Genomic DNA, 19,361 nt, shown 5'->3' with positions numbered 1-19,361 from the left:
AGAGAGGGACCTGTAATTAACCTCAAGAGGTTCCTGTCTTCCAAACCTAAGAAAGTTTGTCCAAGTCTTTTGACAGATATATAACCGTTCTCTTTAATTCCTCCACCACTTGTATTACACTAGATTTCTAATAGAAGCATCCTGATGGAATTTGTTTCTCCAAGAAGGAAGACAATAGATACAATTTAAGTGAAGAAATGGTCAGGCAAGAACACTTATTAACAGGTAGCAGAAGTCTATTCAGTAGTATGAGTTAGCTCAAGCGGTTTCTAATTGGGGAAATGCACGCGGTCTCCACTATATTGACCCATGTCGTTTCAAGCTCAATGCGGTGTTCTCCAAAAATCTTTCACTCTTTACGGGAATCTGACACAGTGTCCCTCACGTTGTTGAGTTCCAGGAAGTCAGTTGGTTTGGACTACACGTGCTCCATAGGGCAGAAGAGACTGCGCTTGGGGGATAGGCCAGTAGTGTCATGTGCAAGGAAAGTGATTTAACCCCGTGACACTAGCCAGGTTGCCATTTTGCTGCGGCTAAGCATGGCTGCATGACAATGTCTCCCGAGTTCTCAATTCAGAGTGTAACTTCGTTCCTTGGAAGCCTGGGAGGATTACCTGGCAGCGGCAGCAGCACAGGAAGCTGCTTGGAAACAGTGAGCCTGCCGCTACAGCTATGCCCAAGAATAAAGATAATGACTCCGTTTCCGGAACCACCGATTACTCACTCAGCTGCCATCAGTGGTCAGTGGTAGTTCCTCCTTCTTGTGGTTGGCTGATATCTTTGAGTGGGACTGCTCAGTCCACAAAGGAGCAAGAAGCTGCTTCCTCCCGCTCTGTTCCCATAGCGACATAATTTCCTCTCCCTTTTTGTCAGTTTTACACGGAGGGTAAAATACTATTAGTTTTGGATTCATGCCAGTTTAACTGCAGGTGCATTAGTAAACTGGCAGAAGCCTACTTTTGGTGAGCCGAGGCTTTGCCCCTGTGTCCTTCATCCCTTCCCTGGACTCTCCCTTAGCTGTGTGTGTGTGTGTGTGTGTGTGTGTGTGTGTGTGTGTGTGTGTGTGTGTGTGTGTGTGTGTGTGTGACACACTGATTCTTTCTTTTGGGACTGTTAAATATTTGTCCATGCTTTAGTTTGTGGACACTTCACTACTGGTGAACTTGTCCTTAGTTTACTTTGTGACAGTTTACTACTTCTTCTTTGCAAGTGAAGTGAAGTGAAGTGAAGTGAAGTTGCTCAGTCGTGTCTGACTCTTTGCAATGCCATGGACTGTAGCCTACCAGCTCCTCGGTCCATGGCATTTTCCAGGCAAGAATACTGGTGTGGGTTGCCATTTCCTTCTCCAGGGAATCTTTCTGACCAAGGGATGGAACCCGGGTCTCTCGCATTTTAGGCAGGCACTTTACCATCTGAGCAAGCAGAAAAGGGTAAATCCATGTTGCGTGTTTAGGTTCATGTTTACTTTCCTCTACCTGTCACAAACCTTAACCTTTTTTTTAGAAGGCACACATATCCCAATGTGTTCAGCCTTCTTTTCTCATAAAACAGATGCTGGCACTATGTATTTCTATTTATCTTTATTCTGAGGCAGACAGTTCACAAATAACCAGATTTGACAATAACTGCACTTGTAACTTTCAAAACGGTACTTCTAAGCTAACTGAAGGAGGGCACTGGGACAGTCATTCCTTGAATTCTCCTTTGTACAGTCCTGAGTTCTGCTTGTGTCACGTCTAATGTCCTTGTAACGCCTCCTGGAAAACTGTAACTAAAGGAATGAGAATACCTCTTTCAGAATAGCACCACTTTTCACATTCCACAACAAATCTCTCTTCATTATGCATCCCTGGCACTTCATTTTAGCTCTCAAGGCTTACTTAACCTTTGCTATATTTGGTCACACTTCTTTGCCTTTGAGTTCAGTGCTCTCTAGATTCTCCAAACCATCTGGCACAGCCTTTCTCTAGCAAATGTTTTGCTGCTAACTATTCAGGGAAACTCTAGGAATTCTTTTTCATAATGTGCTAGGTAAATTACAAACCACTTCCACTTTTTTTTTCTTCCTAATCTGTTTAATTCACTTTTAACTTACAAATAAATGTACATTTCCATACATTCCTTTTTGCCTCCTCTGTTTCTAGGAATGAAGTTTCAGATGCCCATGTTGGATTGTGCATTCTAAAGAGAATAGTAATTATTTTATGAATGCAGAATTACCACAACTTGGTGCTTAATAGATTTTCAACACATTTTTTGTTAATGTTATTTTCCTAGGATTCATTGCATCCTTGGGTAACACCCTTCTTCCTTCTGTGGGACTTTTAAACCAGCTGCTTCCTCTTAGGCCAAACTGAAAACATTTTGACATATGATTTTTCAATTTTCATTGCTTTATATATATATGGACTATTTTGGCTTATTAATTTGCAAATGAATTTTGGAACAGAATGTATAGAAGCCAGGTTTAATTGGAAAGCGTGGATGATAAAAATGCTAATGGTTGTCTCTGGTAATGGGTTATGTGGTTGACAATATATTTATCTGCTAAGGGATTTAGGAGAAAGCCATTAACAATTTGTAAGTGGCTAATCAGTAAGCAAATTATGTTAAATGTAAATCTCTTTTGAGGTCTGTTAATATTTTGCTGCCATTTAAATGATAATCTGTTTCCCTGTTTATATAAAATTTAACAGCTTATGTTAGCTTGTTTGATGAGTTTGTAAACTATTATACCGATGATTAGACTTTAAATTTTATCCACTTTTTAATCACTGAGGTAAAGCAGGCAGAAACAGGTGCAAGGGTAAGGAGAATGAATATGAAAAAAGAGACTTAGTATTTAAAGATGATGGACAACGTAAGAATTATTTAGCTATTTATACCTTTTATAATAATGTGAATTTCAGAGTTTAATCTGAAACATACCTTAGTCAAAGTCCTGAAGATATGCCTCATATGTCCTTTTTTTTTTAATCTACATGTTGTTATTTGCATATATACATATATACATATATATATATTTTTTTTCTGCTGTGCTGGGCCTTCATTACTGTGCATGGGTTTTTCTCTAGTTGTGGGGAATGGGGTCTGCTCTGTAGTTGCAGTGCACAGACTTCACACTGGGGTGCCCTCTCCATTTGTGAAGCATAGGCTCTACTCAGACCAAGCTTCAGTCATTGCAGCATGTGGGCTCAACAGTTGGAGGCTGCAGAACACAGGCTCAATAGCTGTGGCACAGCGGCTCAGTTGTTCTGAAGCATGTGGATTCATCCTGGACCAGGGATCAAACTGGTTTCTGCTGTATTGGCAGGTGGATTCCCTATCACTGAGCCACCACAGAAGCCCCTCATGGCTCCAGCTTTTCCCCCATTTGCAGTGCCATACATTTTTCTAGAATTTCTGTATTAAATAATTCATTTTACACCATTTCTTGTGGAGGATTAATGTGTCATTTCTGTAAGCAAAATGTTCTGTTTTAGGGTTTAGAACAGAGTAAGGCTGTCTTCCAACACTGAAAATTCCCTACTATTGTAACATTTTTCAGTAGAATATGAGAAATCCATGCCAAGACCTCAGACCATTAGTACTACCATTTCATTAGTGCATGATCATATTTAATAAAGTTACCGAATAACTGACTCTTTTTTAAGTAAGTGAATACTAAACTAAGAGTAAAATAATTGACTGAACCACATACTTTTTTTTTTCACTTTAGTGAAAATTTAAGCCCATGGGAACGTTGAAATGAGAGTACAAATCCTGTATGTGTTTCACTTAGACTCACTAATCTTTAATGTTTTCTTTTTGTATTTACTTTCTCTACATGAACATCTTCCTTCTAACATTTTAAATTGCGTTATAGGCAGGTCTAGTTATGTAGATATAGACTTGAGCCCTAAATATTTCATCTCCTAAGAGTGAAGCCTTTTGTTATAGGCAGGTCTAGTTACATAGATATAGACTTTAGCCCTAAATATTTCATCTCCTAAGAGTGAAGCCTTTTTCTATATAACTCCAGAAGAATGGTCACAAGACATTTAACCTTCCCATTCTATTGTCACCTAGTAAACCATAACCTTGACTAGACAGACCTTTTTTGGCAAATTAACGTCTCTGCTTTTTAATATGCTGTCTAGGTTGGTCATAACATTCCTTCCAAGAAGTAATTGTCTTTTAATTTCATGGCCACAGTCACCATCTGCAGTGATTTGGGAGCCCCCCCAAAATAAAGTTTGACACTGTTTCCACTGTTTCCCCATCTGTTTCCCATGAAGTGATGGGAACAGATGCCGTGATCTTAGTTTTCTAAATGTTGAGCTTTAAGCCAACTTTTTCACTCTCCTCTTTCACTTTCACTAGAGGCTTTTTAGTTCCTCTTCACTTTCTGTCATAAGAGTAGTGTAATCTGCATATCTGAGGTTATTGATATTTCTCCCTGCAATCTTAATTCCAGCTTATGCTTCTTTCAGCCCAGCATTTCTCATGATGTACTCTGCATAGATGTCAAATAAGCAGGGTGGCAATATACAGCCTTGAGGTACTCATTTTCCTATTTGGAACCAGTCTGTTGTTCCATGTCCAGATCTAACTGTTCCTTCCTGACCTGCATATAGGTTTCTCAAGAGGCAGGTGAGGTGGTCTGGTATAACCACCTCTTGACCAAACTAGATAGCATATTAAAAGGCAGAGACATTACTTTGCCAACAAAGGTCCATCTAGTCAAGGCTATGTTTTTTTCCAGTGGTCATGTATGGATGTGAGAGTTGGACTGTGAAGAAAGCCGAGCGCTGAAGAACTGATGCTGTTGAACTGTGGTGTTGGAGAAAATTCTCAAGAGTCACTTGGGCTGCAAGGAGATCTAGCCAGTCCATCCTAAAAGAAATCAGTCCTGGGTGTTCATTGAAAGAACTGATGCTGAGGCTGAAACTCCAATAATTTGGCCACCTCATGCGAAGATTTGACTCATTGGCAAAGACCCTGATACTGGGAAGGATCGGGGGCAGGAGGAGAAGAGGACAACAGAGGATGAGATGGTTGGATGGCATCACCAACTCAATGGACATGAGACTGGGTAAACTTCAGGAGTTGGCGATGGATAGGGAGGATTGGTGTGCTGCCATTCATGGGGACGCAAAGAGTCAGACACAACTGAGCGACTGAACTGAATTGCACTGAAGTACTTTTTTCTAGCACTTTTGCTTGCACTTAGTCATGTCTGGCTGTCTTTTGAAATCATGGATTGTGCCCCACCTGGCTCCTGTGTCCATGGAAATCTCCAGGAAGAAGACTGGAACGTGCTGTCCTTTCCTTCTCCATGGAATCATCCTGGCCCAGAAGTCAAATGTGTCCCTCCTTTGTATCTTGTGTTTGCAGGTGAATTCTTCATGGATGCTTTTGAACTGTGGTGTTGGAGAAGACTCTTGAGAGTCCTTTGGACTGCAGGAGATCCAACCAGTCCATTCTGAAGGAGATCAGCCCTGGGATTTCTTTGGAAGAAATGATATTAAAGCTGAAACTCCAGTACTTTGGCCACCTCATGAGAAGAGTTGATTCATTGGAAAAGACTTTGACACTGGGAGGGATTGGGGGCAGGAGAAGAAAGGGACGACAGAGGATGAGATGGCTGGATGGCATCACTGACTCGATGGATGCGAGTCTGAAAGAACTCTGGGAGTTGGTGATGGACAGGGAGGCCTGGCGTGCTGCGATTCATGGGGTTGCAAAGAGTCGGATACGACTGAGCAACTGAACTGAACTGAACTGAACTGTAGTGAATTGAGCCACTGGGGAAAACTGTTTTTTTGTTACAGCCGCTAGCCAAATGTGGAGGTTGAAATGAATGGAAATTAACATATTGTTAAATTCACATGTATACTTTTCTCTTAATTGAAAACTCTATTATCTGTCGTTGAGCTGGTGTATAACCTCCATTCACACTTGTACATTTGCTTATGTAATTTACAGCACTTCTTAACAAAGCCATGTAGTTATTCCTGCATAGTGAAAGACATGAAACGCACACAACAGAGAAAAACACACACACACGCACACTCACACACAAGCACAAATAATTTATTAATTTCTTGGAACATGATGTGAGGCTAAAGATAATCCGGTCCTTGACCTTCATATTTTTTCCTTACATTAGAAGTTTGTTTTCATGGCCTATTTTTAAATTATTGTCTTCTTTTCTTTGTTATTTTCTTCTGTGTAGCACTCCTGAGTACTAAGCTGGGTTCATGGGCTGTTTTCCAAGGAATTCTCCAGCATGTGAATCCTATTACATGTCAGGATAATTACAGATTGGACGAGGAGCTCTTGGTGGAGTTGTTACTCAGTTGCTACGTCATGTGTATGACTCTGTCATAGACAGAGGACCCCATGAACTTCAGTACACTAGGATACCCTGTCCTTCACTATCTCCCTGAGTTTGCTCAGACTCTTATACCTTGAATCCTGTGATACTACCCAAACATCTCATCTTCTGTTGTCCTCTTCTCTTGCCCTCCTGCTTTCACTGCATCAAGGTCTTCTCCTTTCAGTCGACTCTTTGCATCAGGAGGCCAAAGTATTGGAGCTTCAGCAGCAGATCTTGCAGTGAATGTTCAGGGCTGACCTTTAGGATTGACTTCTCTGATCTCCTTGCCATCCAGTGGACTCTCAAGAGTCTTCCCCAGCACTTCAGGTGAAAAGCTTCAACTCTTCAGTGTTCAGCCTTCTTTATGTTCCCAACTGATACATCCATATGTGACTACTGAAAGAACTAGATATTTGACTGTAGAGACCTTTGTTGGCCAAGCGGTCTGCCTTTGCTTTGTCTGCCTTTTAACGTGTTGTATAGAGTTGCCATGGGGGATGATCTTGATCCCTGTCTCCTGCACAATGTCACGATCCTCATTCCATAGTTCATCAGGCACTCTATCTATCAGATGTAGGCCCTTAAATCTATTTCTCACTTCCACTGTAAAATCATAAGGGACATGATTGAGGTCATACCTGAATGGTCTAACAGTTTTCCCTACTTTCTTCAATTTGAGTCTGAATTCGGTAATAAGGAGTTCATGATCTGAACCACAGTCAGCTCCTGGTCTTGTTTTTGTTGACTGTATCGAGCTTCTCCATCTTTGGCTGCAAAGAATATAATCAATCTGATTTCAGTGTTGACCATCTGGTGATGCCCATGTGTAGAGTCTTCTCTTGTGTTGCTGGAAGAGGGTGTTTGCTATGACCAGTGCATTTCCTCGGCAAAACTCTATTAGTCTTTGCCTTGCTTCATTCAGCATTCCAAGGCCAAATTTCTTGTTACTCCAGGTGTTTCTTGACTTCCTACTTCTTCATTCCAGTCCCCTATAATGAAAAGGACATCTTTTTGGGGTGTTACTTCTAAAAGGCCTTGTAGGTTTTCATGATCAAGACCATCCCCTTGGAAAAGAAATGCAAAAAAGCAAAATGGTTGTCTGGGAAGGCCTTACAAATAGCTGTGAAAAGAAGAGTGCTGAAAAGCAAAGGAGTAAAGGAAAGATATAAGCATCTGAATGCAGAGTTCCAAAGCATAGCAAGAAGCGATAAGAAAGCCTTCCTCATCAATCAATGCAAAGACATAGAGGAAAACAACAGAATGGGAAAGACTAGAGATCTCTTCAAGAAAATTAGAGATACCAAGGGAACATTTCATGCAAAGATGGGCTCGATAAAGGACAGAAATTGTATGGACCTAACAGAAGCAGAAAATATTAAGAACAGGTGGCATGAACACACGGAAGAACTGTACAAAAATATCTTCACTACCCAGATAATCATGATGATGTGATCACTAATCTAGAGCCAGACAATTTGGAATGTGAAGTCAAGTGGGCCTTAGAAAGCATCACTATGAACAAAGCTAGTGGAGGTGATGGAATTCCCATTGAGCTGTTTCAAATCCTGAAGGATGATGATGTGAAAGTGCTGCACTCAATATGCCAGCAAATTTGGAAAACTCAGCAGTGGCCACAGGACTGGAAAAGTTCAGTTTCCATTCTGATCCGAAAGAAAGGCAATGCAAAAGAATGCTCAAACTGCCACACAATCGCACTCGTCTCACATGCTAGTAAAGTAAGGCTCAAAATTCTCCAAGCCAGGCTTCATCAATACGTGAACCATGAACTCCCTGATATTCAAGCTGGTTTTAGAAAAGGCAGAGAAACCAGAGATCAAATTGCCAACATCCGTTGGATCATGGAAAAAGCAAGAGAGTTACAGAAAAACATCTCTTGCTGCTTTATTGACTATGCCAAAGCCTTTGACTGTGTGGAACACAATAAATTGTGGAAAATTTTGAGAGAGATGGGAATACCAGACCTGCCTCTTGAGAAATCTGTATGCAGGTCAGGAAGCAACGGTTAGAGCTGGACGTGGAACAACAGACTGGTTCCAAATAGAAAGAGGAGTGCGTCAAGGAAGGATATTGTCTCCCCGCTTTTTTAACTTATACGCAGAGTATATCATGAGAAACGCTGGCCTGGAGGAAACACAAGCTGGAAACAAGATTGCCAGGAGAAATATCAATAACCTCAGATATGCAGATGACACAACCCTTATGGCAGAAAGTGAAGAGGCACTAAAAAGCCTCTTGATGAAAGTGAAAGAGGAGAGTGAAAAAGTTGGCTTAAAGCTCAACATTCAGAAAACGAAGATCATGGCATCTGGTCCCATCACTTCATGGGAAATATACGGAGAAACAGTAGAAACAGTGTCAGACTTTATTTTGAGGGGGCTCCAAAATCACTGCAGATGGTGATCGCAGCCATGAAATTACAAGACACTTACTCCTTGGAAGAAAAGTTATGACCCACCTGGATAGTACATTTAAAAGCAGAGACATTACTTTCCTGACTAAGGTGCGTCTAGTCAAGGCTATGGTTTTTCCTGTGGTCATGTATGGATGTGAGAGTTGAATTATGAAGTCTGAGTGACGAAGAATTGATGGTTTTGAATTGTGGTGTTGGAGATGACTCTTGAGAGTCCCTTGGACTGCATGGAGATACAAACAATCCATTCTGAAGGAGATCAGCCCTGGGATTTCTTTGGAAGGAATGACGCTAAAGCTGAAACTCCAGTACTTTGGCCACCTCATGCGAATAATTAACTCATTGGAAAAGACTCTAATTCTGGGAGGGATTGGGGGCAGGAGGAGAAGGGGACGACGGAGGATGAGATGGCTGAATGGCATCACGGACTCGTTGGACGTGAGTCTGAGTGTCTTCTGGGAGATGGTGATGGACAGGGAGGCCTGGCGTGCTGCGATTCATGGGGCCTCAAAGAGTCGGACATGCCTGAGCGACTTAACTGAACTGAAATGATAGAGTTGCCATAGCTTTTCTCCCAAGGAGCAGTTCAGTTCAGTCACTCAGTTGTGTTCGACTCTGTGACCCAATGGACTGCAGAATGCCAGTCCTCCCTGTCCATCACCAACTCATGGCGTTCACCCAAATGCACGCTCATTGATTCAGTGATGACATCTGTCCATCTCATCCTCTATTGTCCCCATTTCCTCCTGCCCTAAATCTTTCCCAACATCAGGGTCTTTTCAAATGAGTCAGCTCTTTGCATCAGGTGGCCAAGTATTGGAGTTTCAGCTTCAACGTCAGTCTTTCCAGTGAACACCCAGGACTGATCTCCTTTAGGATGAACTGGTTGGATTGCCTTGAAGTTCAAGGGGCTCCCAAGACCATGCTCCTACACTAAGTAAGAAAGCATCAATTCTGTGGCACTCAGCTTACTTTACAGTCCAACTCTCACATCCAAAAATAACTACTGGAAAAATCATACCCTTGAATAGAAGGAACTTTGTTGGCAACGTAATGCCTCTGCTTTTTTAATAGGCTGTCTAGGTAAGTCATAACTTTCCTTCCAAGGAGTAAGTGTCTTATAATTTCATTGCTGCAATCACCATCATCAATGATTTTGGAGCCACCCTTAAAAAAAAATGTCAGCCAGAGAATCCCCATCTATTTCCCATGAAGTGATGGGACCAGATGCCATGATCTTAGTTTCCTGAATGTTGAGCTTTAAGCCAACACTTTCACTCTCCTCTTTCCCTTTCATCAAGACGATCTTTAGTTCTTCTTCACTTTCTGTGATAAGGGTGATGTCATCTGCATATCTGAGGTTATTGACATTTCTCCCAGGAATCTTGATTCCATCTTGGGCTTCATCCAGCCCAGCGTTTCTCATGATATACTCTGCATAGAGGTTAAATAAGCAGGGTGACAATTGATAGCCTTGAGGTACTCCTTTTCCAAACCAGTCTGCTGTTCCATTTCCAGTTCTAACTGTTGCTTCCTGACCTGCATGCATATTTCTCAAGAGGCACATCAAGTGGTCTGGTAATCCCATCTCTTTCAGAATTTTCCACAGTTTATTGTGATCCACACAGTCAAAGGCTTTGGCATAGTCAATAAAACAGAAGTAGATGATTTTCTGGAACTTGCTTGCTTTTTCAGTGGTCCTGCAGATGTTGGCAACTTGATTCCTGGTTTCTCTGACTTTTTGAAAACCAGCTTAAACAGCAGGAAGTTCATGGCTGAAGTAATACTGAAGGCTGGTTTGGAGAATTTTGAGCATTACCTTTCTAGTGTGTGAGATGAGTGCAATTGTGTGGTAGTTTGAGCATTCTTTGGCATTGCCTTTCTTTGGGATTGGAATGAACACTGACCTTTTCCAGTCTCCTGGCCGTTGCTGAGTTTTCCAGATTTGCTGGCTTATTGACTGCGGCAATTTCATACCATCATCTTTTAGGTTTTGAAATAGCTTAATGGGATTTCCATCACCTCCACTACCTTTGTCCATAGTGATGCTTTCTAAGGCCCACTTGACTTCCCATTCCAGAATGTCTGGGTCTAGGTGAGTGATCATTCTATCGTGATTATCTGGGTCATGAAGATCTTTTTTGTACGGTTCTTCTATGTATTCTTGCCACCTCTTTTTAATATCTTCTGCTTCTCTTAGGTCCATTCCGTTTCTGTCCTTTATTGTGTACATCTTTGCATGAAATGTTCCCTTAGTATCTCTAATTTTCTTGAAGAGATCTCTAGTCTTTTCCATTCTATTTTTTGCCTCTATTTCTTTCCACTGATACCTGAGGATGGCTTTCTTGTCTCTCCTCACTATTCTTTGGATCTCTGCATTCAAATGGGTATATCTTTCCCTTTCTCCTTTGCTTTTCAGTTCCCTTGTTTTCACAGTTTTGTAATGCCTCCTCAGAGAACCATTTTCCCTTTTTGCCATTTTTTCCCCCTTGGGTATGGTCTTTATTCCTGTCTCCTGTACAATGTCACAAACCTCCGTCCATAGTTCACCAGGTACTCTGTCAATCAGATCTAGTCCCTTAAATCTATTTCTCACTTCCACTGTTATTATCATCAGGGATTTGATTTAGGTCACACCTTAATGGTCAAGGAGCAGGCACTTTTTAATCATGGCTGCAGTGGCTATCACGTTGATGTTGGGCCTTAATACAAAATTTAGTAATGTACCAGTTTTATATTAATTACCTGTTTCATTCTCTTTATTCTGATGCCCACATTTGTCATTTAAGTCAAGAAGACATGGTCCCATACTGGCTAATGCTTATGTCAGTGCTTTCAAGTGATAGTAGCATTAGGTGGTCTCTTGGCTATTCTTGGATATAAAAGATGCTTTATCTTGAAATACGACTTTAAGCACTTTAGAACAAGCATCAACGTGTTCTCAGGCAAAAGTTTGTTAATGATCAAGCTACTGTTTATAGTCAGTAGTGTTCATGAAAGAAAGGCGAGCCAAGATTTGATGAATACTCAGCGTGAGGGTTGCTAAGTCAGCATTTAGGGTACCACTTGAAATGAGCCACTTTCATGTCCAAAGGTAGAGTGTGTAGTCATAATGACCAAGACTGAATTGTTTTTCTCATATTAGCGGATAACTTAAATTTTCCCAGTAGCAGATAGTTTTTCGTGGAAATAGCATTTGTGATTTTGGATTAACAGCTTTACTTGTGTTGACTTTTTCCTGCTCTAAAAATAAGGGGATATATACATAAGTGTAGCTGAAGAGACTATAGACATTGTTTGAGAGATTAAGAGTCTTCTCAATTTCATGGGGAAGATTAATATATGTCACCTTGAGACAGCTCTCATTTGTTATAACGCTTGACCTTTTTTTTTTTCCTCTCTAATTATGGTTTGGTCTAAAGATAGCTCTAAAACTGAAGTTACAAACCTAATAACAATGTTACATTTTAGGAAGTATTGAACAGTATCTTACAGTTGTTTGTTTGTTTGTTTGTTTGTTTGTTTGTTTTGTTTTCTTTTTTGCTGCTTCTGAAGAATAGGCTCAGGTAACCAAACTGTCAGGAAATGCACTATTGGAAGCAATGTGTTTTGATGGTGTGAAAAGGGTATGTCATATCCGAGGAAGCTTAAATCAGAAGGTCAATGTGGATATATATTTTACTTTAGTACAAAGCTTACCTTTAAAAAATTTACCTGTGCTTCCGAGTGACTGACTTTTGTGAATTCTTGATGACTTCAAAAATAATAATTTATGTGGCCCTATAAAAGCATAAAATTAGAAAATCCTTGATAACTTTCATAATAGGATTTATGTTTAGAAAGAGTGATTTGTAAGATCTAGGCTGGACTTATGCCAGATATGTTTAAACTTGATGAACCAGACAAATTCTGTGGATGAAACAAATGGCCTAGACTCAACAAAAATATTAAGCTGTGAAAGAAAGAAAGAAAGAAAGAAAGAAAGAAAGAAAGAAAGAAAGAAAGAAAGAAAGAAAGAAAGAAAGAAAGAAAGAAAGAAAGAAAGAAAGAAAGAAAGAAAGAAAGAAAGAAAGAAAGAAAGAAAGAAAGAAAGAAAGAAAGAAAGAAAGAAAGAAAGAAAGAAAGAAAGAAAGAAAGAAGGAAGGAAAGAAAGAAAGAAAGAAAGAAAGGAAGAAAGGAAGGAAGAAAGAAGGAAAGAAAGAAAAAATTGTTTTCAAGACAAAATGAGTCTAATTGCTAATCAAATATAGTGTACAGTCCTGCATAACACTTTGATTTGTGGAAACAGCTGTAGGTAGTGTTAGGAGCATTTGAAACTGGAACATGATAGGTCATCTTATTTAGTAATTTTGGCATATTTATTGATCATGTTGTTCAAAAGTTCTTTCAACTCAAATTTTTTGGATTGAAAAACAGTTTTGGTCTCTTGAATCATTCTTTTCCAGTTAATGATTTTGGGCCTGAATCGATGTATATTTGTATCAAGATGACTATTTTTGTGTAGAAGGGTTATTTTTATTTGCTTAAAATAACTAAAAATTCCCAGAGTGATTTGTGAATAAAAGTAATTTATGTGACAAAGAACTATGCTCTTGTAATTTTAAAAGACTTTAGTTGAAGTAAATATTGTATATTTTAATATACTAAATTAGAAAATTTGAACCAAACTGAACTGCCTAAATTTAATTTTTGCTTAATATACTGTAGCTATAACAAGACTTTGTCACGTAGGCATGAGCACACGCACATCATACACACATTGCTGCACAGGCATACAAGACAAACACACACACACACACACACACACACACACATCTGCAGTTTTCTCCTAATCCTTAGCAGATACTTTTCACACACATGTGATACTTTTTTGTATCACATTGCTGCTGCTAAGTCGCTTCAGTCGTGTCTGACTCTGTGCGACCCCATAGACGGCAGCCCACTAGGCTCCCCCGTTCCTGGGATTCTCCAGGCAATAACATTGGAGTGGGTTGCTATTTGTATCACGCTAAGTATGGCTTAACATCAAACACTTTTGTTTGTTTGCATTTTAAATACAATATACTGTGAGCTTTATTTTATAGATTTGGATAAATACTTCAGATATTATATTGGTTGGTCTTCGAGATTATCAGGTAACAATTACACTTAAATTTATAGTGTTCTTGAATTTAGAAATCATTAATATCAGTATTTCACTGATGCGATAAAATACATTTGACCTGTTCTGGCCAGTTATGATTCTCATCCTTCCGGCATCACAATTTGTTAATATCCACTTATGTTTAAGACAATAGGATTCTGGCTGACTGACGGTATATGTGTTCCATGGGAAGACTGGTTGTTTCTTTTCTGATTTTAAATATAATATGCAATACATATCCTCTAATAATTTTGGATAAATACTACAGCTCATCATTCTGTCCTCATCTAAAGTCCAAGTATATTCAAGGTTCTGTGCTAGGTTTTCAGGGTTTATGCTGCAGGCTGACTTCAGCTTTCTGTAGTAAAACGAAGAGATATCTTTGTATTTTATGATATATATTTCACAGAGCTAGATTATTCATTTTCCTTTCAATATTTTTTTTCTTAATTTTTGACCACACTGCAGCTTGTGGGATCTTAGATACCCAGTCAGGGACTGAATCCAGAATACTGCTGTGAAAGCCCTGGGTCCTAATCATTGGACCACCAGGGGATTCCCTCCAGGTTTGCTTTCTAAATCTTTTTGCAAAATGACCTTTGCTGAAAAAAAGAACACTAGCATATGACAGTGATTTTCATTAGCATTCTCACTCATCAAAAGAAAAAAAAATAATGTTTATATTAGGTTCTCAGTTATGATTTTTCAATTTAAAGGTCTCAGATCCAAGTATGAGAAACCACTGCTGTAGATGATGCAGTTAAATGACACAAAACCTCTATCTCCAAAAAAAAGTGTTTTGGGGGGCTTATAGGAGAAAGGTAAGGCATAGACTAGGTCTTTTAGAGTGTAAGTTATTAATCTGAGATGAATGCTTAGAGGACGACTTGGTGGTTGGCCATTATGACCTCAACGTTTGGAATATGACTTGTGAAACAGAAATCCTTTTGATTTCTGTATCAAACCCGTTGCTTGTGCTTAATTAAATTTTGAGTGAAATGATTGCTGTTTCTCTCTATTCTATTACCAGGTCATGTGTTCTGTAAATACCTAAGACTTTCTGGTTTGTAAATTTTCAGTCTTCTGTTTCCTTGTTTAGTTTTTGGTGTGATTGCTCTATTAGTGATTTACAGAGACAGTTTGAGTCAGCCATTCCACTTTTCATCTCCACTAGGTTTCTTTTAAAGAATCTATATGACCTGATTCTTTAGTGAAATATTCTTGAAAATTAAAACAAACAAACGAACATTGTGCACATTGTTTCTTGCATTATTTTTGTCTATACTACCAGATGTAAAGTCTCTGTTAGGTCCAGCTTCTAGGCTTTATGAGCCATGCTTCGTATTAACTGCGCATTTCCTTATATGTGACCAGACACTCTCTCCTATTTCTTTGTGTGTCTCTTGGTTTGTTGTTGTTGTTGAAAACTAGAAAATGAAGATATAACGTGGTGAGACGGGACATCAGATTTCTTCTCCCAGAGCTTTTTCTTGTCATCGTTTGTTGGATAATTTCTGAAATAGATTCTGTATGGTATATATCTTTTCCTTGTGTGTGGCCACTGAATGCTTGTTTATAACCTAGCAAACAGCCCATGTTTGAGGTTTTATTAAAAGCCCATAGGCCTCTCAACCTCTGCTTTTAGGCTCTGTGCATGTTGGGGCATACCTTTAATACTCAGCCAAGCGACTGATAGTTCTTCTCTTCATTTGAGGCTTGTGCAGAAAATCCGGGTCACTCAGAGCTGAGAGATTAGGAGCATACCTAAAATTTTATGAGTTTGTATTCAGTCCTGATTCCACATATAAATGAGGTCCTGCAGTGTTTGCTTTCTCTGTGTGACTTGTTTCTCTTAGCACAGTACTGTCCAGGTTCTTCCAGATTGTTGCTAATGGAAGGATTTATCTACCTTGGGTGTTAATTGGTCATACCATTTGCAAATATTTTTAACGATCTAATGCACTGCTTTTTTCTAATGCTGTTGACAATTTCCTTTTCCATGCAAAAGCGATTTAGTGTGATATAGTTTCACTTACTAGGTTTTACTAGTTTGCAAAGAGCAAGAGTGGCATTCGGCACACTGTGTTCTCTTGCAGTAGTTTTAAGATTTCAGCTCTGTGTTTAAATCTCTGATCTATTTCAGGGTAATTTTAGGTAGATTCTGGTGTAAGAAAGGAGGTCTACTTTTACGTTAAGCGTTGTTTTTCCAGTCCTGTCTATTGGAGAGGATGTCTTTTCTACAGTGTGATCTTGGTTCCCTTCATAGGTATTAGTTGAACGGTTGTGAAAAATTTTATTTCTGAGTGCTCAGTTTTGTTCCAGGATCTGCATTATGGGGTGGAATGCAGTCTCATATTGTTTGGACATTTGTGTTTCAGAAGCAGGAAGTGCGTGTCCTCCAGCTTTATTCTTTCTCAAGATTGCTTTGGCAGTTTGGGTTGTTTGAGGTTCCATGTAACTTTGTCTGTGGGGGGGATAAATGCTACTTGAATTGTTATAGGAATCACATGGAATCTGTACATTACTTTGGGTAATATGAATGCATTAATATTATAACAGGTTTAAGTATGTTGATTTTATACCCTGATACTTTACTGATTTTTTTTTCATTTGTATGTTTTGTGATCTAGAACATCCATTGATAACCTTTCCATTTTTTTTGTATTTGATGACTAAAAACATACACTCTGTCCATAAAAGTGTATATTCTCATGTCCATTTATGTTAGTTTAACTACATATAATCCTGCAAATGGATCAAATAATAATTCCCAGTTTAATTCTCTGTTTGATGGGCAATGTAGCCACATTTATATTAATCCCTTAAGGGATTAAAATACTAACTGTAAAGTGATACCCACATATAGCTCTTCTGATTATAATCTGTTGTGGATAATTGCAAACCTTTGCTACTCAAATCATAATCTAAAAGTAACAGCAGCATCACTACTCCATGGAATTGTATGAGCAGACTTTTCGCCTATCTCCTCACTACTGAGTTACATTCAGTGTTTTAACAGAATACTTATGTGTTTTTGGTGCACATAGTTTGAGAAGTGTTGGTTTGTATCACACTGCAGTTTTATGACTGTGATATTTTCAGTTGCCTTTCTTTAGGCCTTTTCTAGCCTAATTGCAAGTATTCAGAATATTTTCCTCTGTGAGTGACTCAGCTTCTTTAAAATGGAGAAACGTGAACTCCTTAAAAGGCAGTAATTCTCAGGCATATTTGCATCATAAACTCACAAAGACTTCACTTCAGGCCTGTCAAGCTTAAGGAATATAAAAAGCACCACAGATAATTCAAATCAGTAAGATACTCTAAGAACTGTGGGTTATAGAAAGATTTCTCTTGGGTAATAATACCACTTTCAGTTTGAACTACAGTGTTAGAGTGTGAACAAGGACCACATTGCCACCCCACATGTTTCCTGTTCTTTCTTTGCTTCAGTGCATTGTATACATAACTTTCCTTGTTATTTGGAAATAACTTTATTTGGTCACGCATGCAAACTTCATCACGATGATTGTGCCTGTGTGTGTTTGCAGATGACAGAAGGAAGGTGAGAGAATAGTGAGGTTTTCCTTAAGGGTGTTTAATTTGAAAGTAATGTATGAGACAACTGATGATTCTTTGCATAACCGGTTTTGATCCTTCCTGTTTTTCTCCAAGGATAACAAAGCTGATGTAATTATAAAGTACAATGCAGATGAAGCTAGAAGTCTGAAGGCTTATAGACAGCTTCCGGAATATGGTAGTTAATATCAAAGTGATTACACTTCCCTGTCTTTTCATAGTATTTACTACTTTGTATTTAGGTGAAACAGTCGTTTCAGAATTCTCTCCTGTCTGTATTTTTGCATAGATGCTTAAATTCACTTTAAATTAAATTTAAATGTATTAAAAACTTCAGAATATTAACAACTTAGTAATGAATTCTCTTCCTAATATATGTTCTTTTGGTGGGGAATTAAAAAACTCAGAAATCTTAGACTTATACATAATAATTGTTAAAGGAATGCCTCTTTTACACTCTTAAAAGCTATTCTTAAGACATTATACCTATTTTAAGCTAATCGAGGGCACCATTTATGGTATTGGTTTTGATTTTTTTGGAAAAGGTATTTTTTTAGTATTTAGAGTACTGCCGTGGAGCTTTGGGGACAGTGTTTTTAAATCCCTTTTATTTCTTAGAGCCAAAAGTATTCTATTCTTCCTCTAGTACACTTGGAACAATTAAAATGTTTCTAGTAACAAAAAGAGGAAGTGTACTAAAGTCACATTTTGAATATGATAACTTTTTAAAATTCCATTACAGTGCATTTTATTATAACTTTATGAATTTTTGAGTAAGAATGAAGATTCTGATGAGATACAGGCCGTTTAAGAAATACTAAGATAATTGGGAATCAGATAAATACTTGGCAGTGAATTTCTTTTAGCAGTTTCATTGTGAGTTTGTAGTTAGGAAGACTTTTCTTGGAATAAAACTGTTGATCCAAGGATTGATTACAAGCAGTTGTTTTTTTTTTTTTTTTTTTGTACAGTTCAGCATTTTAGTATTAATCCAGTGTTATTTATTTAAATAGACAATTAATCTAGTAACATCTTGGTTTTATATCTCTAAGAGTGTGTTCTTATTGTTTTTAGCTGAACTTAAACAGACACCTTTGATCCTGAAGATGATGATGAAATACAGTTTAAGGACCTTGCTGGTGAAAATGAAGATACTGAGGTTTAAGTCCAGGCTGAACCATATGTGTGTGTGTGTGTGTTTACTGTTTTATATAAGAAAATAGTCAGAAATTTCATCATCTTTGGCCTCAGAAGGTTGAATGTTGAATTGAAGATATAGTGAAAATTATGTATCCATGAATTTGAATGTTCATTACTATATAGAAGCCAGCTTGGCAATGTTTCTAAATTTTCAAAAACTTTATAATTCTTCGGATCCTTTTTGTTTTTTTTTTAATTAATTAGGTCTGACGCTAGGTACTCCATAATGACACTTTGTTATACAAGGGGGTCTACAGTGATGGTGGTAAGAAGTTTAGCAGGCAGTTTTAAAATGTATCATGTCCCAAGGCTGATACATTAAAAGAAGAAAAGCAAATTGAAGCCAGCTTGCTGAAGCATTGGGATTTCAGTGTACTCCAAAGCATTCTTAAAATGAAGGCCTGTTTTTTTTGCTCATGGATTTAGAATTCACATTAATTGCCTGGTATCACTTTAGGACAAACTTTTGGCTCTCAGTTTGTGGGAAATGGTTGTTTATCATGGTAAGGAAATAGTGATGATAGGAGTTTTATATGCCTCACTTTTCTGCTATGGAAGTATTTAAGTAAACATTTTATTGATTTGTATCTCGACTTATTGGACAGGCATATCAAGTAACTGGAATGACAGTATGGCTTATACTCTTGCAG

At 38.5% G+C, this 19,361-nt stretch overlaps 2 pseudogenes; both read left to right on the top strand.

Moving 5' to 3' along the window:
• The window catches only part of LOC132659081 (testis-specific Y-encoded protein 1-like), a 370,693-nt pseudogene that overhangs the window by 341,982 nt on the left and 9,350 nt on the right, over positions 1–19,361 (top strand).
• Positions 554–18,790, top strand: LOC132658875 (eukaryotic translation initiation factor 1A, X-chromosomal-like; annotated as a pseudogene).

This window comes from Ovis aries, chromosome Y (assembly GCF_016772045.2).
Source record: "Ovis aries strain OAR_USU_Benz2616 breed Rambouillet chromosome Y, ARS-UI_Ramb_v3.0, whole genome shotgun sequence".
Taxonomy (NCBI): Eukaryota; Metazoa; Chordata; class Mammalia; order Artiodactyla; family Bovidae; genus Ovis; species Ovis aries.
This window is presented reverse-complemented; position numbering and strand designations above follow the sequence as displayed.